Raw genomic sequence first — 25103 nt, 5'->3', positions numbered from 1 at the left:
TACATATAAAAAATGAATTCCTAACTTGTCAGAGAAGCTTGTAAATTTAACTCTTAGGTTCTTATGCTCACAGGAATTTATCATATAATTACATTGTGTGATGATATTCTTCTTGTGTTTTTGCACTGCAATCGGTGGCATTTGCTTATACTCAAAGCATTAGACTGCGAATTACACTAATGGAGGTTGTATCACTGTACGAATTTTTATCACCGCAATAAAGGAACCGATGGCTCAAAATTTATTTTTGGAGTGCTGGATTGCTTTTCTCCTTTATCCTTAGCTATCACTGAAATCTAATGTCACAGTAGTGCATGGCATCATGTAAAAACTATGGATTCATAGGTATTAATGATATAAAGTATACCCCCTTTATAATGTATAGATATTTATACAGTGATCTGCCAGCCGCATACACATTAATATTATGCTGCAGAGAGAAGAGATCTGGGACCAAGCTCAGAAAGCAAAGGCTTGGTGCGTGGGTGGTCGAGGTAAACACTTTGGAATTAGATGTCCTGTCAAAGCTTAAATTTATTGCAAGATTCTAAAGATCTGCAGACATAAAGACCTTGACACCGTCGAACCATTAGGAATCAGCGTCACTAAAAACCTAGTAGGTTCTAAAAAGTGAAAAATAATTTTGTCCTATATTTTTCCAGATCTTTAAGATATAACATTACTTAAAGGAGTCTGGATCATATTAATATGAGATGCAATAACTAATTGCTGATTGATCCAGTCTACCGGCCTCATTGGAAAACAGTGGCTGGTCACTTTCCTGCATAGTCTACTGATACAGCTGTAGTATAGGAAGTTCAGGCAAAAATACACACAGGCTCGGCACTACCTTCCTCGAACAGTCTTGAGGCTTTGAGTTTTGAGGCTTATAGCCCCTTCATTAAAGTACAGTGAGATGACTGCACCTGATGACAGGGCTGTGAGCCTCGAAACGTGCTGCAATGTGGAAACCAATAAAATCCAATAAAGACCACTCAGGCTGCTTGAGAAAGGTAACACTAAGCCTGTGTGTACTTTTGCCCGGACTGACTATGCCAATATAGACCACCCTGACGTTAACAAGGATCCAAGCCAAGGTGGCTATAGCCCAATTGACAAATCTACATGCAATAACTGGTTGTTGAGTCCATCACACAACCAAACGATGTAGTAGGTTTCAACCAAATCATACTGCTGCTGCTGAATACTGTCTTTCTTATGAGGCGCTCTGCAGTATTCCGACCTTATCTTCTGCTTGCTTTTAATGGAGAACATCTACAACATACAACATGCAACACCCAATGGAGCATCACACAGAGCACACAGAGCTCCTGTGGCTTTGTAGTACAGAGGGACCCCCCTGCATAGGTCTCTGGAGTGACAGAATCCAGGATGGATATATATTGGAAAATTGCACCTCATCTTGATTTCAGGCTCTGGAAACCCATTTTAATAAAAAAAAAAAAACTGAAAAAGGTGTGCATTACATCTGAGGAAACTATTGTGGTAATGGACTGCTTTCCACAGAAGCATATTTGAGCTGCTGAAGAGTTAAATAAACTCAAAGATTACAACACAAACATTTTAAAAGGTCAAAAAATGGAGAACTGGAGGGAAAACAGGTGCACTGGGGGCGTCTGCCTACCAACCAGCAGAGAAAATATGCTATTTAACAGGGGAAGGGGTGGAATCTGGGAGGAATGACTTATAGACAAAGGCTGCATGATAAACGGCTACAAACGTTCTGCGGTGATGACTCCATTGTCATGCCAAATATTATAATATAAATGTCCTCACCCAAAAACAGCTTCAATTTTTGTCTTAATTGTGGGGTAAATCCTAAAACTAAATAACAGACATTCCCAGCTACAGCAGTAGGACATCTGGTACTGTGAGAACTTACCGGTCACGTTGAACATTGTATTTGAGCAGCAGGCCGCATGTTATAGAGCAGGAGGAGCTGAGCAGATAGATGTTAATATACAGTCAGGTCCATAAATATTGGGACATCGACACAATTCTAACATTTTTGGCTCTATACACCACCACAATGGATGTGAAATGAAACAAACAAGATGTGCTTTAACTGCAGACTGTCAGCTTTAATTTGAGGGTATTTACATCCAAATCAGGTGAACGGTGTAGGAATTACAACAGTTTGTATATGTGCCTCCCACTTGTTAAAGTAATGGGACAATTGGCTTCTCAGCTGTTCCATGGCCAGGTGTGTGTTATTCCCTCATTATCCCAATTACAATGAGCAGATAAAAGGTCCAGAGTTCATTTCAAGTGTGCTATTTGCATTTGGAATCTGTTGCTGTCGACTTTCAAGATGAGATCCAAAGAGCTGTCACTATCAGTGAAGCAAGCCATCATTAGGCTGAAAAAACAAAACAAACCTATCAGAGAGATAGCAAAAACATTAGGCGTGGCCAAAACAACTGTTTGGAACATTCTTAAAAAGAAGGAACGCACCTATGAGCTCAGCAACACCAAAAGACCCGGAAGACCAAGGAAACAACTGTGGTGGATGACCAAAGAATTCTTCCCTGGTGAAAAAAACACCCTTCACAACAGTTGGCCAGATCAAGAACACTCTCCAGGAGGTAGGTGTATGTGTGTCAAAGTCAACAATCAAGAGAAGACTTCACCAGAGTGAATACAGAGGGTTCACCACAAGATATAAACCATTGGTGAGCCTCAAAAACAGGAAGGCCAGATTAGAGTTTGCCAAATGACATCTAAAAAAGCCTTCACAGTTCTGGAACAACATCCTATGGACAGATGAGACCAAGATCAACTTGTACCAGAGTGATGGGAAGAGAAGAGTATGGAGAACGAAAGGAACCGCTCATGATCCTAAGCATACCACCTCATCAGTGAAGCATGGTGGTGGTAGTGTCATGGCGTGGGCATGTATGGCTGCCAATGGAACTAATTCTCTTGTAGCTATTGATGCTGTGACTGCTGACAAAAGCGGCAGGATGAATTCTGAAGTGTTTCGGGCAATATTATCTGCTCATATTCAGCCAAATGCTTCAGAACTCATTGGACGGCGCTTCACAGTGCCGATGGACAATGACCCAAAGCATACTGCAAAAGAAACCAAAGAGTTTTTTAAGGGAAAGAAGTGGAATGTTATGCAATGGCCAAGTCAATCACCTGACCTGAATCCAATTGAGCATGCATTTCACTTGCTGAAGCCAAAACTGAAGGGGAAATGCCCCAAGAACAAGCAGGAACTGAAGATAGTTGCAGTAGAGGCCTGGCAAAGCATCACCAGGGATGAAACCCAACGTCTGGTGATGTCTATGCGTTCCAGACTTCATTCTGTAATTGACTGCAAAGGATTTGCAACCAAGTATTAAAAAGTGAAAGTCTGATTTATGATTATTATTATGTCCCATTACTTTTGGTCCCTTAACAAGTGGGAGGCACATATGCAAACTGTTGTAATTCCTACACCGTTCACCTGATTTGAATATAAATACCCTCAAATTAAAGCTGACAGTCTGCAGTTAAAGCACATCTTGTTCGTTTCATTTCAAATCCATTGTGGTGGTGTATAGAGCCAAAAATGTTAGAATTGTGTCAATGTCCCAATATTTATGGACCTGACTGTAACTTGTTGTTGTATTCATTTATATCCCTGCTCATTCTGGTCTTTGAAGTCAAGGAGGTGGTCCTATCAGTGATTGACAGCTATCTCTGTATACACAGTCATAGAGGGAAGGCTGTCAATCACTGATAGGACCGCCTCCTGGACTTCAAAGACCAGAATGAGCAGAAGCTTAAATGACTAAAACAAGGCTTACTGAATCTTTTCCCATAAATATATTATATATATACGTTTGAGGAAGGCTCTATGGAAGAGCTGAAATGTCGCTGCTGCTATTTTGTTCCACATGGGTGAATACATTTTCTTATATTTTATAACCTTGGAGTGCTGTCCATCTTTCCATATATATATATATCTGCTCAGCTCCTCCTGCTCTATAACCTGCTGCCTATGGCGTACACTGCATTTCCATGGTGAAAGGTTCCCTATAAAAAGTGCTAACAAAAAGGTATCTATGAATGCTCCTTCTGGAAATCTTTGCTCAATGCCATTTTTTTTTTTTAACTTTTAAAAAGAAATAGCATGAATAGCCTCACTGGACAGATGCAATTATTTTTCATGGCCATCACATTTTGTCATTTTATAAGGGGTTGCCAAGCCTAGGAGCTGACAACCTGTATGGTCTTACCCTGTGCCCCATAAACAAAAAAAAACCTACACTCACCTATTCATGCTGCTGCTCCATTCCCAGTCACATCCACACCCTGCAGGACCAGGTAGTGGCTTGGTCCTGTGACCGCTGCAGCCAATCACAGACCTCAGCGGTCGCATCTGCTTGAACAGCGCTTCACTGCTGAGCAGGGCAGTAGAGTGGGCAAAGTGGGACCACTAACAGGTGAGTCTGTTTTTTTTATTTTTATGGGGCACTGGTTAGGACCATAGGGGTTGGTGGCTCCTAACTCACCACATCTATCCCCACTGCTCTGGTTCTGATGCTTCACATTTTCCTTCTTTCACTGTCCCTCTTGACACACAGGAAATGATTGCTTAGCCAATCACTTACTGAGGCGGTCTGGTGCAGTGCGAGCTCGTATCATCGCTGAGGCCAATGTCAGTGTGGCTGTGTCAGCACTTAAATAATGCTTGTTTTATGCCTGTTCGTGACGCTGCCCCGGTTCCAGGTCGAATCGGGACCATGCAGAACCAAGTAGTGACCGCTGCAACCAATCAAAGACCTCAGCAGCCACATCTGCTTGAACGGTGCATCACTGCTAAATGGGGCACTGGGTTAGGTGGCTCCTAACTGACCTCATCCTTACCCACTGCTCTGGGGGTTCTACCTGCAGTAGTCAAGTCGTAATGTCAGAACCGGATTTAAGAGGTGAATAGTGCATTTTTTTGTTTGTTTTATGATAATTTTTTTAACACTTGGACAACCCCTGCTCACTCGCTAGGGTTCCCTGACTGTACAATCACCACTGTCCAACACTATGCCCTTGACATATCCTCTACGTCAGGTTCTGCTCCATACAGCTCTTCTGTGGGGGCAGCACAGTGGCTCAGAGCTCAGCACAGCTGGCTTTGGATCTGCATGGAATTTGTGCGCTCTCCCTGTATTTACATGGCTTTCCTCTCAGAAATAAATTAATAAGTTAATTTGGAATTTAGATTGTAAGCCCCATAGGAGACAGTGAGTGTTAATCTCTGTACAGCGCTGCACAATATGTTGGCGCTATACAAATTAATAAAATAATAATATGTGATACAAATACACCTTTTAGTCTCCTGGTTTACAGTGCAACCAGTAGTAGTAGAGGGTCTGCATGAGGCAGTGGGGCATATTACAGGAGAACAAGTAAGATCCTGACAAAAATATTACAAATTAACCACTTTCTGATTTTTTTTATTTTTTTGGTGGCTTATTAAAAAAGATATGTTCCTTTCTCTGAACATGTGTGAAGTGATAAGATGCAGAAGTGGAATTTATCCTGCTGACCAGAACTCATCCAGGCAGTAAAAAAGCTACAGCACGGTCAACATAATGAAACCAGACGGCACCGGCCTCCCTGTATTTATCCGTACAGCCCGCAGGGCATCATTTTGTATAAAACCAGAGAGCAGATTATAGGCATCGCACACACTCCCCACTGAGGCTCGCCTAGGAGTTATATGACACACTTGTCTTTAATATAGAGGCAAGTGATAAGACAGGTTTTGTTTCTGGTCTGAGGAACCGTCTCTTTCACAGCGCGTCTCAATAACGGTTTCTCTGCAGGGCAATGCGGAGCACACGTGCACTGTGCAATTTGAGAAATCAAGTGCACCACTTAATAATAATAGGCTTGTCTCTTCAAGAACAGTCGTGTTTTCCAGGGGGAGAAAATCCCTTCAACAACATGAATTCGGTCACTTCTGACTGTGATGCATCTCGACTGGAAAACATATTAATGAACGCTATGAAACATTTGATTAAGCCCCATTTTCTCAAGACACGTAGCAATAATGAATACTTTCTCAAAGGATTAATGTAGTTGTCTCCTCCTGTTTTCTCTATCTTTACACACAAAAATGCCACAAGAGAGAATAGGTGGAGTTTTAAGCTGAAGACCCCTCTTTAAGCTACAAAAAGGAGCCCCAAGTGCGTACTCATTACAGTCCCCATCATTCATACTGAAGTGTGATGAATATTACTGTAGCGATCTTGTAGGTCTGCCAGCGCAAGGATTCTCACAATTCTTTTAACATGTCTTTTTCACATCAAACAATATAATCAGAGGGTCCATTTTAAAGAGGACCTTTCACAGGAATTTTCTAGCTTAATTAAATACCTTTCATTGCGGGGTACCCCCCACTGATGCTGACACCCTGGTTGTTTTTTTTTTTCAAATACCGCTCGTACGCCCCGCTGTGCCCCCTGCAGTTTTCCCGCTCAGTATGTAAATACTGAGCATCGGTACAGGGAGGAGGAGACGCCAGGGTTTCTCAATGGGCGTCTCCTTCTTCCTGGCTGTGCCGCGATCCAATCACAGTGGAGAGAAGGTGAGCATTTTTTTCTCCTTGGCTGTGACGCTCTCCGCTGTGATTGGATCGCGGCACAGCCAGGGAGAAGGAGACGTCCATTGAGAAACCCTGGCGTCTTCTCCTCCCTGTACCGATGCTCAGTATTTACATACTGAGCGGGAAAACTGCAGGGGGCACAGCGGGGCGTGCGAGCGGTATTTTAAAAAAAAAAAACAACCAGGGTGTCAGCATCAGCAGCAGGGATTTAATTAAACTAGAAAATTCCTGTGAAAGGTCCTCTTTAAGGCCTCTTTCACACTACCATATGGCTTTTTCAGTGTTTTGCACTGATCCGTTGTTCCGTTTTTTTGTTTCCGTTGTGTTTCCGTTTTTCCATTCCGTTTTTCCGTATGGCATATACAGTAATTACATAGAACAAATTGGGCTGGGCATAACATTTTCAATAGATAGATGGTTCCGCAAAAAACGGAATGGATAAGGAAGACATACGGATGCATTTCCGTATGCATTCCGTTTTTTTTTGCAGACCCATTGACTTTCATGGAGCCACGGAACATGATTTGCGGCCAAATATAGGACATGTTCTATCTTTGCACGGAACGGAGATACGAAAACACGGAAACTGAATACATACGGGAGCTTGTGCCGAGTCATTTCTCAGGGGGCGTTATTTGTGGATACATTAGGTGGGCACTGTCCCCCTTCCTCTACTCTCCAAACCCCTGGGGTCTTTTTTCGTTTTTCTGAATACATACGGAGTACATTCAGTTTTTTTGGCGGAACCATTGAAATGAATGGTTCCGTATACGGAACGCAAAAAACGGCCCGCAAAACAGAAAAAATAAACGGTAGTGTGAAAGAGGCCTAAGGCTATGGTTACCTTTAGGGTCCAATCACACGTCCGTGTGTGTTTTGAGGATCCACGGATCCGCAAAACACGGACATCGGCGATGTACGTTCCGCATTTTGCGGACCGCACATCGCCGGCACTTAATAGAAAATGCCTAATCTTGTCCGCAATTGCAGACAAGAATAGGACATGTTCTATATTTTTCGGGATCGGAATTGCGGACCCGGAGGTGCGGATCCGCAATTCCGGATCCGGGCAGCACATCGTGCTGCCCCATAGAAATTAATGGGTCCGCAATTCCGTTCCGCAAAATGCGGAACGAAATTGCGGACGTGTGAATGGACCCTTACACTGATGTTTATGTTTTTGTTGCTGTTAATTTGCTTCCTAAATGCAAAATTAAAAGGGTTGTCTGAGCTACAGATATTGTTGACCCATCCTTAGGGCAGTTCATCAATATGAGATTGGTGCGGGTCCGATGCCCAGAACATCAGCTATTTGAAAGGGCCACAGCACAGGCTCCGGCGTCCTCTTCACCATTTTCCTGCACGATGTCCACGGTGTATTGGCGGTGCAGTGTAATTACAGCTGTTTGTCCCATTCAAGTGAACAGGAGATGGAGCTGTAATTACACTGCAGAGCCGCTATAAAGTAGATGGATAGATGCAGGTAAACATTGTAGAGGATGCAGCGCTTGCTCTGCCTCTCTAAACCGTTGATCGGCGGGTGTGCAGGGAGTCACACCCCCACCAATCTGATGCTGATGACCTGTCCTGAGGATAGGCCATCAATATTTGCAGCCCGGACAACACCATTTAGTAACTTTCTATACTTTCTTCATCAAAAATGTCCTTCTACAAAGAGTGTGCAAGTCCTTCACCAAGCCGGTGACGCTGCTGCTAAACAGAGTGCTGTTCTTGTTTTTGACTGCTCTCTTTACTGTCCCCTCACTTCTCTTAGCGTTAGAGTAGCAGCAGACAGTTTGTACATGGCAAATGCTTGTGGAGAGTGGGCAAGGATTCAAGAAGGGCATTCCATACAAGCACAATCACACACGCCTCAGCATCAGAGATGGGGAAACAGTCCACGAATGAGTCTCAATCATACATACTGTAAGGCTACTTTCACACTGGCGTTTTGGCTTTCTGTTGGTGAGATCCGTTCAGGGCTCTCACAAGCAGTCCACAACGGATCAGTTTTGCCCTAATGCATTCTGAATGGTAAAGGATCCGCTCAGAATGCATCAGTTTGCCTCCGTTCCGTCTCCATTCCGCTCTGGAGGCGGACACCAAAACACCACCTGCAGCGTTTTGCTGTCCGCCTGACGATGGGGAGCCAAACGGATCCGTCTTGGAACACAATGTAAATCAACAGGGACGGATCTGTTTTCTCTAACACAATCTGGCACAATAGAAAACGGATCCTTCCCCCATTGACTTTTAATGGTGTTCAAGACGGATCCGTGATGGCTATAGAAGACATAATACAACCGGATCCGTTCATGACGGATGCATGCGGTTGTATTATTGTAACGGAAGCGTTTTTGCAGATCCATGACGGATCCGCAAAAAACGCTAGTGTGAAAGTAGCCTAAGCTAGTGAAGACAGCAGCATCCTGGACCTGCAATTTTTTTTTTTTACTCATGGCAACCACTAACATGCAAAAAATATTCAAAGTATGTGACTGAAAAATTACCAAAGGCTGTGAATCTAATTCCTCCAGGAAACTGAACAAACTTTCCACAGATCAACAGCATCTACACCTATACGTCATGCTAATGTAATAAAGCTGTTCAGAGATAGACCAGCACTCAGCTATCTTTCCTCACTATACCATTCACAAGGTCAATTAGCTAGTTGCCCTTCTTTGAAATATAAATGTGCAAACACCTTCAAAGGTGACGACCAAAGCTGAAAGCGATTTCTCTCAAATTCCCTATACTTGGTTCGGCCAAGCATGCAGGTGTTTTCAGTGGGGAGAGAGGAGAAAGCCTGTGCTTCTGGAAAAACAAAAGAATTGGGAGAAAAAATGTCAATGTACCTAATCCATCCCCCAATATTACCTGTAAGCGAAGACTAGGGAGCTCCCCTTACACATTAGACTGTTGGCCGGTCCCACCAACTGATAATATGCTAATGTCTATGGGGGCATGTACCCCGGTTCCATGTAGCTCGAATATCTTTTTATTAATTGTGCAAACAGAATGGAGTCTTCTTGCCGAACAGCTATAATCCTGCATCCACCGCTTTATTTCAGTGGAGTCAGGGAAGGTTCTGGGTAAGAAAGGAACAATAAATGCCCTGTCCAAAGAGTATTTGACCTCTAAATTACGAAAAAATGAATGAGATTTCACTATGGTGAGATTTACTGTCTCGGGAGCTCGGAATGAGCACAGCAGTATTACTGAAAGAGAGCGAATAAAATTCCTCAAAATGAAAATGTCCCTATTTATAATGCCTACGGCTTCCATATTATAAATTATGCTAACATGCCAGTAAAAATCAAGCTGTGCAGCTGGGGTATACTTCTGCAGCTACACCGAGCAGACCAGCTCATGATCTTCTCATTTAACACTGTAGTTCCATCATTAGACAACAAGAACATTGACTACCTTTACTTTTTAAATACTGCAAGTCGAAAATAATTGTAATTAGGTCTGCTCCGTAATTACAGGGGCTCACTAAGGCTGGTTTTACATGGCAATCTTGGCCACGTCACACGTCACCCGAACAATGATCACTGTGTAGCACTGAAGCCATCGAACTGAACGGTATTGCAGCACAATTCACAAGTTGCCGTTACCCCAGAGTTGCAAAGGAAAAACAGCAGTTCCAGAATTTTTTGCAATTCTGGGGCCGTGACAACTTGCGAGTTGCAGTACAACCCTATTTAGTTCAATAGCTGCTGTGCAGGAGTGTTGGGGCCAAGATCTCCATGTAACTCCAGCCTTGAAGAAGATTGCCTTGAGAGTAAAAACTCCAACATACAGTCGTCATAAGACACATCGGCTAAAAACCTATTTGGTCACAGCCCACACCCAGATATGCTGTGCCGACCAAAGGGGTTTTCCAGGACTTAAAGGCGAATTCCGGTTTTGAGATATTGATGACCTATCCTTGGTTTACTAGGAAGGGGCTACAGTGCTTGTCTAGGTACACAGCTTTTTAGGTTTACGGTTTGTATACAGGGATCTGTGCTAATGTTCCTCAAGATAAAGGTGCATTCAGACCGCCCGACAGAGAAGGCAATTATCGAGAAGGGACCGTTCCGTCCGAATAACTGGCTGCTCATCATCGGAGGAAAGAGCTGCATTTACATGCAGTGATGACCTCCACTGTATGGGGGCAAGTGATGACTACTACCTTCATTCATCCTCATACAGATTGTTCCGCAGCTGCAGATCACTGTTTACAGAGCACAATCTGCTGCCCAAAAATAATGATTGGGGTGCCGCACCAAAGATCATTTCACCTGATGAACAAGCATTTTGCCCATTCATCGGGTGATCTGGGGCAGCTTTTCATGGACAGATTAAAAGGAAAAAGGGTTAATACTAACAGTTGTTCCCGATAAGGTGCCCGACCCAGCAATTATTTTAACCTACAGCAGGCTCATCTTTGAAAGCTTGTGCATCCATCGAGTTCTACTGATAAGCTTATAGGTAGGCTTCAGCGAATCCGAAGTCAATTTGTTCAACTACTTTGATTTTAATGTTTTATCTGTACAGCATTAAAATGTATTGGCTCCGTGGAGCCAAAGTTCTTCTTGCCCGAAGTCACGCGAGACTTCGATTATCCTACTTCCTACTCCGTGCATATCTGCATACTGAAAAACAATTTAAAATAACAATCCGAACTGGGCTTTGGTACTTTGGGCGAGAAGAACTTTGTCTCTACGGAGCCAATACATTTTAATGCTGTACGGAAACAGCATTACAATCGAAGAATTTGAACAAATCGACTTTGGATCTATGATCGAATGTCGATTCGCTGACGCCTACTTGTAGGTGAGTCCATGCAGTGTCTCACAAGGATGAGCCTGCCAGCACTCTGATAGCTTTCCTGCTCCTCTGGTTTATTTTCTAGCTGCTCTCAGTGGTAGAAGTTTAGCACACTGAATATGACGAGGTGCTAGTGCAGTACCCCAGAGCAGGAGGTACCTGCAAATTGTTTGTTGTTCAATGTTTGTCACATTATTTAATGCCATTTATTGTGATTTATTGTCCTATATAACTAGTACATTTAGTGGGTATGGATCCTGGATCGTCCAGAGCTCAGTCTAGTTAGTTCTAGTCTGGAGATAGGAGATAGCCTAGTGAGGAAGCAATTCTATGTGCTCCAATCCTCACAAGACTGGTAAAAGTTGCAGAAAATCCGCTTCTCTGAAGATTATCTGCTGAGAGTAAGATTTCACAATTTCTATGGTACCCAAGAAAGAAAGAGGAAAATTTTAAAAAAAGAGGTCCAGAAATTTGCCTTGCCGAGCATAGGAGTCAGACAGAAAAGTATTTGCTGATCAAAGCTATTAGACCTTACTGCTGTGACGGGAATACTGCTAAGAAATCCTTCACATTTGGGCACGACCTTGCCAGTCATATCTCAAACCTGTATGTTTCAGGTTTCATCTCAAAAGTAATATAGCCAGCCATAAATTCTACAGAAAGACATTTTGGGAAGACAGAGAGGAAAGAGTACTATAATTCCCATCCTTGCTAGCCAGCCATAGATTCTACAGAAAGACATTTTGGGAAGACAGAGAGGAAAGAGTACTATAATTCCCATCCTTGCTAGCCAGCCATAGATTCTACAGAAAGACATTTTGGGAAGACAGAGAGGAAAGAGTACTATAATTCCCATCCTTGCTAGCCAGCCATAGATTCTACAGAAAGACATTTTGGGAAGACAGAGAGGAAAGAGTACTATAATTCCCATCCTTGCTAGCCAGCCATAGATTCTACAGAAAGACATTTTGGGAAGACAGAGAGGAAAGAGTACTATAATTCCCATCCTTGCTCAAGTCCATACAAAACCATCTGAGAAGATTGCTTGTATATTTTGGGATCTTTGTTTTGGTACTGTTGAATTGTACCACAACTCCCATTTTGCGCTTCAGTAAAAAAGAGACATTTGTCTTCCACATCTGGCCTGGCTACTGACTCCAACACCATCTGCTGCCCACAGCTAAACCCTCTCTTGCCTTGCAACCACAGCAAAAATTACAACACCAAGGACACCACAACTTGCATAAGACAGGAGCCCCAATATCAGGGTGTGCCCTGAGGAAAGAAAGGGTGTACAAGAATGGTGCACCTCATTTCACTGCCCTGGTCCTAGGGAGCAAGGGTTTGAAGAGAGCCACTGTGATAGGCTTTTGCAGCTAGAGCCACTGTCACTCCCATCCTCCACTTCGGCTCCTCGGATGCTTGCGGCACTAGCGCTTGCTGTGCTGATACTTTGCATCATATTATAAGCATGTAATCCCTTGCTTCTGAGGCTGAAACTGCCTTCAGCTTCATACTTCCAAGAATTTCCAATCCAGCATGAAATCTTTGAACGATCAGGTCATCCCCAGATTCAAAATTGATTTGTTAAACTCTTTCTGTAGTTCCTGAACCATCAAATACTTGTCTACGGGTCTGTACATCAAAGAAACCCTGAAAATATCTTTATCACACGATCAAAAAGAAAAACTGAGATTGCTTTCATGAAAATTAGGTCAGTACTAAAAGAATGAGGAATGAACACGTCTTCTAGATAATTAGCTAGCAAAGGTTTATAATTGAGCACTACATAGGAATGGTGTAAGCTATGTGTAGGCCTCTCTTCAGTCCTAGGTTACATAAGTAGACTATTTTCACAATGTTGTATGAAGTCCTATACACGACAAATGCCAAACCCCGACATTTCAATTTTAAGCTCTTCTCCAATCTTAATTATAGCCACCTATTAACAAAGGGAAAATAAATGACAGAAAGCACTTGACATTTTTGATAAGTAGAGGAAGCCTTGAAGATCCTAACCATAGATGATCCACAGTGTACGTCAATGAAAAAATAAGCCTCAAGTCTGTCAAAGAACTTCAATCATTTCTATTAGACATACAGTCACATATTCCTGTGAGTACACCAAAAACTACACAACTAGTGCCGGCTAGAGACGTACCGAAATAATGTCAGTGATTGGTACAGTATGATAAGCTACCTTTTCAAGTTGGCTTCAAAAGAGTACCTCAACGGCAAGGAACTCAACTGGAATTTGGAAGACTTTTTCTGTAGGTAAAATGAACCTCATACATTCAGATGTCCAAAAAAATAACATCACTGGGTCCTATGAGGTGACAGGGAGATAAGCGGCCATCTAACATCAATGACGCTCATCTCACAGGGAAGAAACAACACATTACATTGTGTTTACAGGTCACAAGTCACGTGAATGGCTATCTCACTGTCTTCTCGCATTGTATTACTGGCTTCCTTTAAATATATACAGGAGTGTCGGTACGGTATTCATTTATCAGATACAATTTTTACGGGACAGTCTATTCCATCCAGAAAAAAATCAAAAAACGGCAACCCTGACAATTTCGTAATTGTAGCTCCTGCTCATACTGGGCTTAGGAGTCCAGTGGGTGGTCCTACTCATTAGGTGGTTGACAGCTATGTATGAACTCTTATACATGGAAGGCTGTCAATAGCTGATACTGCCACCCACTGGACTCCTAAGCATAGATAGAGCAGAAATGTACTTGGCAGATATACACCTCCTTTATAAGATGCTGTCTACTGACCAACCTGCATGCACAACGTGTCAGGAAACTATGGTAAGAAGTGTATAAAGGCTTTCTTGGGAAATATATCAACAGATTTGTAAAAGGGTAGACAGGTTACAGGTTACATGAAGTTATCCCCTGCTAGACCACCAATCATGACAATGAACGCCATGGAAGATAGAGCATGGGCACTGACGATCCATTCGTCTTTATAGGACTGCCAGAAATAGTTCAGCCCTGTTACTCAGCAACCTATTTTCACCTGAAGAAGGGGAGTTGTTTCCCCGAAACGCGTTGTGAAGTGATTTTATAATCAATAAACCTTAAAGATTGCTACTAACTCCAACTGGCCGGTCCTTTTTTGCGCCGAAGGATGATCCTTTCTGTATTCGTACTCAGCTATCTTCGGCATAGAGAATGTATGGAGCAGCAGTGCACATGCAAGGGGTACTGGGCTCCGTTCTGATGAGCAGCAGGGGTCCCAATGGTCAGACCCCCAACAATCTACTAGTTATTCCCTATCCTGTGAACAGGGGATAGCTTCATTTACCTGGAAAACCCTTTTAGTAAATGACGTCTATACATTTACTGAACAGTCGTCCCCGAGAGCTGATTGCAGGGATCACGGCTGTAGGACTGGGTGGCAGTGATGGTGGGGGGGGGCTTCATGCAGAGGACCACCGACTAGGAATACGATGCACATACAGCTGTATAGATAGATGCCACTTTCTTCAGCAGCAGTCTCAGTATATAGGACATATAAGAGCATCTAAATCTTCTACTATTAATTTGCATTATGTGCAGTGGTTTAAATTTTTAGGCAAAATGTCGACATTTTTTAAGTTTATATACTTAAATGATGCCCTGCGTATGTGTCACGAAGGAGCATAATATTTCAGAGCTAAAAGCAGCACACCAGGCTGAAATATACATAGGGCTCACATATACCGGAGAGATTCCACCTGCGGATACCCACTGTAATAGAACTGGGACACTGACTACTGAACTCAGGAACCGGGGAAGGGGGGGGGTTGATTACATGGACTCCATTTATACAGGTCCAGGAAGCCCCATCTCACGACATGGACTGCCAACCGAATCTGCGTGTATCCTCGCCCCAGTATCCTCCTAAAAAGCTGAGATCCCCTCTTGGGAATATATTTGGAACTGTTACCACTGCACGGGCTCTGTTAATAAAGTCCTATAGATATACTGTACCGGACATGTTTCAAACTTCAGAAAACTTTTCAGCAAAAAATTTGACTTAAAATCTGATATTCTGATGGGTTTTATTACACGTTGGTCGTAATTATTCGTTTCATCAGGATAGGCACAGAGGTAAACCTACATGTAATGCACAATGTATGTATTCACTGGCTATACTGTACATACAGTAGTGGGATGACATACAGCACAGTCATCTACCTACAATCTGAGGGACCCTCAGCAGACCAGGCAGATAATATATATATATGTTTGTATCATGCAGCGCCCCTGTGGTAATCCCTTGTGTTACCATTTCTGACTATAACGAAATATAATAATACTAATAATAATAATAAATATGTCGAATTATAACACAATAGAATAATATGTACAATATTCATAATAACATATACACAAAAAACTATAAAAAGTATAACAATGCTACTAAAACCATGAGTGTAATATTACGTAGCAGCCCCAGTGCTGTGTGTGAGCCTAGGTACTGGCCCAGTGCTGTCTGTGAGCCTAGGTACTGGCCCAGTGCTGTCTGTGAGCCTAGGTACTGGCCCAGTGCTGTCTGTGAGCCTAGGTACTGGCCCAGTGCTGTCTGTGAGCCTAGGTACTGGCCCAGTGCTGTCTGTGAGCCTAGGTACTGGCCCAGTGCTGTATGTGAGCCTAGGTACTGGCCCAGTGCTGTCTGTGAGCCGCTACTGGCCCAGTGCTGTCTGTGAGCCTAGGTACTGGCCCAGTGCTGTCTGTGAGCCTAGGTACTGGCCCAGTGCTGTATGTGAGCCTAGGTACTGGCCCAGTGCTGTCTGTGAGCCGCTACTGGCCTAGTGCTGTCTGTGAGCCGCTACTGGCCCAGTGCTGTCTGTGAGCCTAGGTACTGGCCCAGTGCTGTCTGTGAGCCTAGGTACTGGCCCAGTGCTGTATGTGAGCCTAGGTACTGGCCCAGTGCTGTCTGTGAGCCGGTACTGGCCCAGTGCTGTCTGTGAGCCGGTACTGGCCCAGTGCTGCCTGTGAGCCGGTACTGGCCCAGTGCTGTCTGTGAGCCGGTACTGGCCCAGTGCTGCCGGTGAGCCGGTACTGGCCCAGTGCTGCCTGTGAGCCGGTACTGGCCCAGTGCTGCCTGTGAGCCGGTACTGGCCCAGTGCTGTCTGTGAGCCGCTACTGGCCCAGTGCTGTCTGTGAGCCGGTACTGGCCCAGTGCTGTCTGTGAGCCGGTACTGGCCCAGTGCTGTCTGTGAGCCGGTACTGGCCCAGTGCTGTCTGTGAGCCGGTACTGGCCCAGTGCTGTCTGTGAGCCGGTACTGGCCCAGTGCTGCCTGTGAGCCGGTACTGGCCCAGTGCTGTCTGTGAGCCGGTACTGGCCCAGTGCTGTCTGTGAGCCGGTACTGGCCCAGTGCTGCCTGTGAGCCGGTACTGGCCCAGTGCTGTCTGTGAGCCGGTAGTGGCCCAGTGCTGTCTGTGAGCCGGTACTGGCCCAGTGCTGTCTGTGAGCCGGTACTGGCCCAGTGCTGTCTGTGAGCCGGTACTGGCCCAGTGCTGTCTGTGAGCCGGTAGTGGCCCAGTGCTGTCTGTGAGCCGGTACTGGCCCAGTGCTGTCTGTGAGCCGGTACTGGCCCAGTGCTGTACTGACCTGTTTTTTTCCTGACAGGCCTCTTCCTGCCGCTGCAGAACCGCACTTTGCTGAACACTCCAAACACATGCCTCTCGCACAGGGACCGGCCGTCCTTGCTGGGGCTGGTGCGGCGCTTGGACGTGCACACTCGGTCGCTGTTGGACTCCCGCGCCTGCCTCTTCTGCCGGATCAGGGAGCTGGCTATAGCCGCAGCCATGGCTCCCCCTTCCCGCAGCCGCCTCCCAGCTAGTCCCTTGTATTAGAGTCACGGGATAGCCCTGAAACTAGAGAGCCGCAGAAGTGTGTGAGGGTCCGCGGGGCATGCAGGCAGCGCTCTACACTGCTCCGGAGCTCGCCATGTCCCGCACCCTAGGAGCCCATGGCCGGAGACGAGGCGCCGCCGCCTTCTCTCCCCTGGCAGGGTGCAGTGGGCGCTGCTGCTGCTGGGGCTCCACAGGTCACTCGGCTCCCTCACTGACTGCAGGATTCCCGCAGTCTTCTCCCGACACACATGATGTCCTCCTCTTCTTATATGTCATCCCCGGCACACGTGTGTGTCACACTGGGGCGCCCCCGCCGCACACCCAGCACTTCTGCCCATCCATAGCTCAGCGCTGTCGCCGCTCTCAATGTCACCGGATCATCCCGCTCAGCCACAACTTGGATGGGGGGAGGTCCCAGGTAGCGCGGGCCCCCGGGGGTGTCGGGCAGGTGACGAGTCCCCCACTGACTGCAAGTTCCACCCTTAAAGTGCCCCATGCACAGCTGTGCCAGAGCCCTCCTCCTCCGCCGGGCTCCCTGGCATCTCCCGGGCACTGAGGGTGGGGAGCGGGGCGCTGCAGGTAGACCTCCCTCACCGGCTGGAGGAATGCAGCGGTCCTCTGTCTCCTATCTCCGCTCTACGCAATCCTACGTGATCGAGGTTTGGATGAGGAATTCTCACCGGCGGTCAAAGGGAACTGCAGCTTCCAGCCACCCCCGGCTACTCACATCCTATGTGCCATCATGTACATGTGCCATACTGCCCGCTACACGGTGTGTCACCCCTGTCACTGCCCGCTACACAGTGTCACCCCTGTCACTGCCATACTGCCCGCTACACAGTGTGTCACCCCTGTCACTGCCCGCTACACAGTGTGTCACCCCTGTCACTGCCATACTGCCCCTACACAGTGTGTCACCCCTGTCACTGCCATACTGCCCCTACACAGTGTGTCACCCCTGTCACTGCCATACTGCCTGCTACACAGTGTGTCACCCCTGTCACTGCCATACTGCCCCTACACAGTGTGTCACCCCTGTCACTGCCATACTGCCCCTACACAGTGTGTCACCCCTGTCACTGCCATACTGCCCGCTACACAGTGTGTCACCCCTGTCACTGCCATACTGCCCGCTACACAGTGTGTCACCCCTGTCACTGCCATACTGCCTGCTACACGGTGTGTCACCCCTGTCACTGCCATACTGCCTGCTACACAGTGTGTCACCCCTGTCACTGCCATACTGCCCGCTACACGGTGTGTCACCCCTGTCACTGCCATACTGCCCGCTACACAGTGTGTCACCCCTGTCACTGCCATACTGCCCGCTACACGGTGTGTCACCCCTGTCACTGCCATACTGCCTGCTACACAGTGTGTCACTGCCATACTGCCCGCTACACAGTGTCACCCCTGTCACTGCCATACTGCCCGCTACACAGTGTGTCACCCCTGTCACTGCCATACTGCCCGCTACACGGTGTGTCACCCCTGTCACTGCCATACTGCCCGCTACACGGTGTGTCACCCCGGTCACTGCCATACTGCCCCTACACAGTGTGTCACCCCTGTCACTGCCCCTACACAGTGTGTCACCCCTGTCACTGCCATACTGCCCGCTACACGGGGTGTCACCCCTGTCACTGCCATACTGCCCCTACACAGTGTGTCACTGCCATACTGCCCGCTACACAGTGTGTCACCCCTGTCACTGGCTTACTGCCCGCTACACGGTGTGTCACCCCGGTCACTGCCATACTGCCCCTACACAGTACGTCACCCCTGTCACTGCCCCTACACAGTGTGTCACCCCTGTCACTGCCATACTGCCCGCTACACAGTGTGTCACCCCTGTCACTGCCCGCTACACAGTGTGTCACCCCTGTCACTGCCATACTGCCCCTACACAGTGTGTCACCCCTGTCACTGCCATACTGCCCCTACACAGTGTGTCACCCCTGTCACTGCCATACTGCCCGCTACACAGTGTGTCACCCCTGTCACTGCCATACTGCCCGCTACACAGTGTGTCACCCCTGTCACTGCCATACTGCCTGCTACACGGTGTGTCACCCCTGTCACTGCCATACTGCCTGCTACACAGTGTGTCACCCCTGTCACTGCCATACTGCCCGCTACACGGTGTGTCACCCCTGTCACTGCCATACTGCCCGCTACACAGTGTGTCACCCCTGTCACTGCCATACTGCCCGCTACACGGTGTGTCACCCCTGTCACTGCCATACTGCCTGCTACACAGTGTGTCACTGCCATACTGCCCGCTACACAGTGTCACCCCTGTCACTGCCATACTGCCCGCTACACAGTGTGTCACCCCTGTCACTGCCATACTGCCCGCTACACGGTGTGTCACCCCTGTCACTGCCATACTGCCCGCTACACGGTGTGTCACCCCGGTCACTGCCATACTGCCCCTACACAGTGTGTCACCCCTGTCACTGCCCCTACACAGTGTGTCACCCCTGTCACTGCCATACTGCCCGCTACACGGGGTGTCACCCCTGTCACTGCCATACTGCCCCTACACAGTGTGTCACTGCCATACTGCCCGCTACACAGTGTGTCACCCCTGTCACTGGCTTACTGCCCGCTACACGGTGTGTCACCCCGGTCACTGCCATACTGCCCCTACACAGTACGTCACCCCTGTCACTGCCCCTACACAGTGTGTCACCCCTGTCACTGCCATACTGCCCGCTACACAGTGTGTCACCCCTGTCACTGCCCGCTACACAGTGTGTCACCCCTGTCACTGCCATACTGCCCCTACACAGTGTGTCACCCCTGTCACTGCCATACTGCCCCTACACAGTGTGTCACCCCTGTCACTGCCATACTGCCCGCTACACAGTGTGTCACCCCTGTCACTGCCATACTGCCCGCTACACAGTGTGTCACCCCTGTCACTGCCATACTGCCTGCTACACGGTGTGTCACCCCTGTCACTGCCATACTGCCTGCTACACAGTGTGTCACCCCTGTCACTGCCATACTGCCCGCTACACGGTGTGTCACCCCTGTCACTGCCATACTGCCCGCTACACAGTGTGTCACCCCTGTCACTGCCATACTGCCCGCTACACGGTGTGTCACCCCTGTCACTGCCATACTGCCTGCTACACAGTGTGTCACTGCCATACTGCCCGCTACACAGTGTCACCCCTGTCACTGCCATACTGCCCGCTACACAGTGTGTCACCCCTGTCACTGCCATACTGCCCGCTACACGGTGTGTCACCCCTGTCACTGCCATACTGCCCGCTACACGGTGTGTCACCCCGGTCACTGCCATACTGCCCCTACACAGTGTGTCACCCCTGTCACTGCCCCTACACAGTGTGTCACCCCTGTCACTGCCATACTGCCCGCTACACGGGGTGTCACCCCTGTCACTGCCATACTGCCCCTACACAGTGTGTCACTGCCATACTGCCCGCTACACAGTGTGTCACCCCTGTCACTGGCTTACTGCCCGCTACACGGTGTGTCACCCCGGTCACTGCCATACTGCCCCTACACAGTACGTCACCCCTGTCACTGCCCCTACACAGTGTGTCACCCCTGTCACTGCCATACTGCCCGCTACACAGTGTGTCACCCCTGTCACTGCCCGCTACACAGTGTGTCACCCCTGTCACTGCCATACTGCCCCTACACAGTGTGTCACCCCTGTCACTGCCATACTGCCCGTTATACAGTGTGTCACCCCTGTCACTGCCATACTGCCCGCTACACAGTGTGTCACCCCTGTCACTGCCATACTGCCCGCTACACAGTGTGTCACCCCTGTCACTGCCCGCTACACAGTGTGTCACCCCTGTCACTGCCATACTGCCCCTACACGGTGTGTCACCCGTGTCACTGCCATACTGCCCGTTATACAGTGTGTCACCCCTGTCACTGCCATACTGCCCGCTACACAGTGTGTCACCCCTGTCACTGCCATACTGCCTGATACATAGTGTGTCACCCCTGTCATTGCCATACTGCTCGCTACATACAGTGTGTCACCCCTGACACTACCATACTGCCTGCTACATACAGTGTCACCCCTGTCATTGCCATACTTCCTGATATATAGTGTGTCACCCCTGTCACTGCCATACTGCCCGCTACATGCAGTCACCACTGTCACTGCCATACTGCCCGCTACACAGTGTCACTACCATACTGCCCGCTATACAGTGTGTCACCCCTGTCACTGCCATACTGCCCGCTACACAGTGTGTCACCCCTGTCACTGCCATACTGCCTGTTACATAGTGTAAGCCCTGTTACTGCCATACCGCCCGCTGCATAGTGTCACCCCTGTCACTGCCATACTGCCTGCTACACACACTGTATCACCCCTGTCACTGCCATACTGCCTGCTGCACAGTGTGTCACTCCTGTCACTGCCATACTGCCTGCTACACATTGTGTTAGCCTTGTCACTGCCATACTGCCCGCTACATGCAGTGTCACCCCTGTCACTGCCATACTGCCCGCTACATGCAGTGTCACCCCTGTCACTGCCATACTGCCCGCTACATGCAGTGTGTCACCCCTCTCACTGCCATACTGTCTGCTACATAGTGTGTCCTCCCTGTACTGCCATACTGCCTAATGCATGAAGTGTATCACCCCTGTCATTGCCATACTGCCTGCTACATACAATAAGTCACCCCTGCACTGCCATACCGCCTGCTACATGGAGTGTGTCACCCCTGTCACTGCCATTCTGCCTGCTACATACAATGTCACTCCTGTCACTACCATAATGGCTGCTGCATAGTGTGTCACCCCGTCACTGCAATACTTTCTGGTACACACAGTGTGTCACCCCTGTGACTGCCATACTGCCTGCTACTTAGTGTCACCCCTGTCACTGCCATACTGCCCGCTGCATAGTGTGTTACCCTTGTCATTGCAATACTGACTGCTACATGCACTGTCACCCCTGTCACTACCATACTGCCAGCTAAATGCAGCATGTCACCCCTCTCACTGCCAAAATGCATGCTACATGCAGTGTGTCACCCTTGTCACTACCATACTGCCTGCTACATAGTTTGTCATCCCTGCACTGCCATACTACCTGCTACATGCAGTGTGTCACCCCTCTCACTGCCATACTGCATGCTACATGCACTCTCACTGCCATACTACCCGCTACATGCAGTGTCACCCCCTCTCATTGCCATACTGCCTGCTACACGCAGTGTCACCCCTGTCACTGCCATACTGCCCACTACATGCAGTGTGTCATCCCTGCACGGAGGGTATCACCCCTGTCATTTCCATAATGCCTGCTACATGCACGCAGTGTGTCACCCCTGTCACTGCCATACTTCCTGCTACACACAGTGTGTTACCCTTGCACTGCCATACTGCCTGCTACATGCAGTGTGTCACCCCTCTCACTGCCATACTGCCTGCTACATACAGTGTGTCACTCCTGCACTGCCATATTGCCTGCTACATGGAGTGTGTCACCCCTGTCACTGCCATACTGCCTGCTACATACAATATCATCCCTGTCACTGCCATACTGGCTGCTGCATAGTGTGTCACCCCGTCACTGCCAAACTGTCTGCTACACACAGTGTGTCACCCCTGTCACTGCAATACTACCTGCTACATAGTGTCACCCCTGTCAGTGCAATACTGCCTGCTACATACAATAAGTCACCCCTGCACTGCCATACCGCCTGCTACATGCAGTGTGTCACCCCTCTTACTGCCATACTGCCTGCTACATACAATAAGTCACCCCTGCACTGCCATACCGCCTGCTACATGGAGTGTGTCACCCCTGTCACTGCCATTCTGCCTGCTACATACAATGTCACTCCTGTCACTACCATACTGGCTTCTGCATAGTGTGTCACCCCGTCACTGCAATACTTTCTGCTACACACAGTGTGTCACCCCTGTGACTGCCATACTGCCTGCTACTTAGTGTCACCCCTGTCACTGCCATACTGCCCGCTGCATAGTGTGTTACCCTTGTCATTGCAATACTGACTGCTACATGCACTGTCACCCCTGTCACTACCATACTGCCAGCTAAATGCAGCATGTCACCCCTCTCACTGCCAAAATGCATGCTACATGCAGTGTGTCACCCTTGTCACTACCATACTGCCTGCTACATAGTTTGTCATCCCTGCACTGCCATACTACCTGCTACATGCAGTGTGTCACCCCTTTCACTGCCATACTGCATGCTACATGCACTCTCACTGCCATACTACCCGCTACATGCAGTGTCACCCCCTCTCATTGCCATACTGCCTGCTACACGCAGTGTCACCCCTGTCACTGCCATACTGCCCACTACATGCAGTGTGTCATCCCTGCACGGAGGGTATCACCCCTGTCATTTCCATAATGCCTGCTACATGCACGCAGTGTGTCACCCCTGTCACTGCCATACTTCCTGCTACACACAGTTTGTCACCCTTGCACTGCCATACTGCCTGCTACATGCAGTGTGTCACCCCTCTCACTGCCATACTGCCTGCTACATACAATATCATCCCTGTCACTGCCATACTGGCTGCTGCATAGTGTGTCACCCCGTCACTGCCAAACTGTCTGCTACATACAGTGTGTCACCCCTGTCACTGCAATACTACCTGCTACATAGTGTCACCCCTGTCAGTGCAATACTGCCCGCTCCATAGTGTCACCCCCGTCACTGATATACTGCCTTCTACACACAGTGTGTCACCCCTGTCACTGCCATGCTACATGCACTGTCACCCCTGTTACTGCCATTCTGCTTGCTACATAGTGTCAGACCTGTCACTGCCATACTGACCACTGCCATAATGCCTGCTACACACACTGTGTAACCCCTGTCACTGCCATACTGCCCTCTAAATGCAGTGTCACCCCTGTCATTGCCATACTGCCTGCTACACACAGTGTCATCCGTGTCACTACCATACTGCCCGCTACATACAGTGTGTCACCTTTCTTACTGCCATACTGTCTGCTACATAGTGTGTCACCCCTGCACTGCCATACTGCCTGCTGCATGGAGTGTATCACCCCTGTCATTGCCATACTGCCTGCTACATGCAGTGTGTCACCCCTGTCAATGCCATACTGCCTGCTACACACAGTGTGTTACCCTTGCACTGCCATACTGCCTGCTACATGCAGTGTGTCACCCCTCTTACTGCCATACTGCCTGCTACATACAATGTGTCACCCCTGCACTGCCATACTGCCTGCTACATACAGTCTGTCACCCCTGTCACTACCATACTGCCTTCCACATACAATGTCACCCTTTTCACTGCCATGCTGGCTGCTGCATAGTGTGTCACCCCATCACTGCCATACTGTCTGCTACACACAGTGTGTCACCCCTGTCATTTCAATACTGACTGCTACATGCACTGTCACTGCCATACTGCCAGCTAAATGCAATATGTGACCCCTCTCACTGCCAAACTGCATGTTACATGCAGTGTGTCACCCTTGTCACTGCCATACTGCCTGCCACATAGTGTGTCATCCCTGCACTGCCATACTGCCTGCTACATGGAGTGTGTCACCCCTATCCCTGCCATACTACCTGCTACATGCAATGTGTCACCCCTCTCAATGCCATACTGTCTGCTACATAGTGTGTCACCCCTGCACTGCCATACTGCCTGGAGTGTATCACCCCTGTCATTGCCATACTGCCTGCTACATGCAGTGTGTCACCCTTGCGCTGCCATACTGCCCGCTACATGCAGTGTGTCACCCCTCTCACTGCCATACTGCCTTCTACATGGAGTGTGTCACCACTGCCA

The 25103-nt window shown here is 48.1% G+C and overlaps 1 protein-coding gene across 1 annotated transcript in view; it reads right to left on the bottom strand.

The window, feature by feature from the left end:
- FGF12 (fibroblast growth factor 12) overlaps positions 1-25103 on the bottom strand; it is a 338330-nt gene that overhangs the window by 153708 nt on the left and 159519 nt on the right.

The sequence above is a fragment of the Bufo bufo genome, chromosome 4, assembly GCF_905171765.1.
Source record: "Bufo bufo chromosome 4, aBufBuf1.1, whole genome shotgun sequence".
NCBI classification, from domain to species: domain Eukaryota; kingdom Metazoa; phylum Chordata; class Amphibia; order Anura; family Bufonidae; genus Bufo; species Bufo bufo.
The sequence above is the reverse complement of the archived record's forward strand: the minus strand, read 5'-3'. Positions and strand labels throughout refer to the sequence as shown.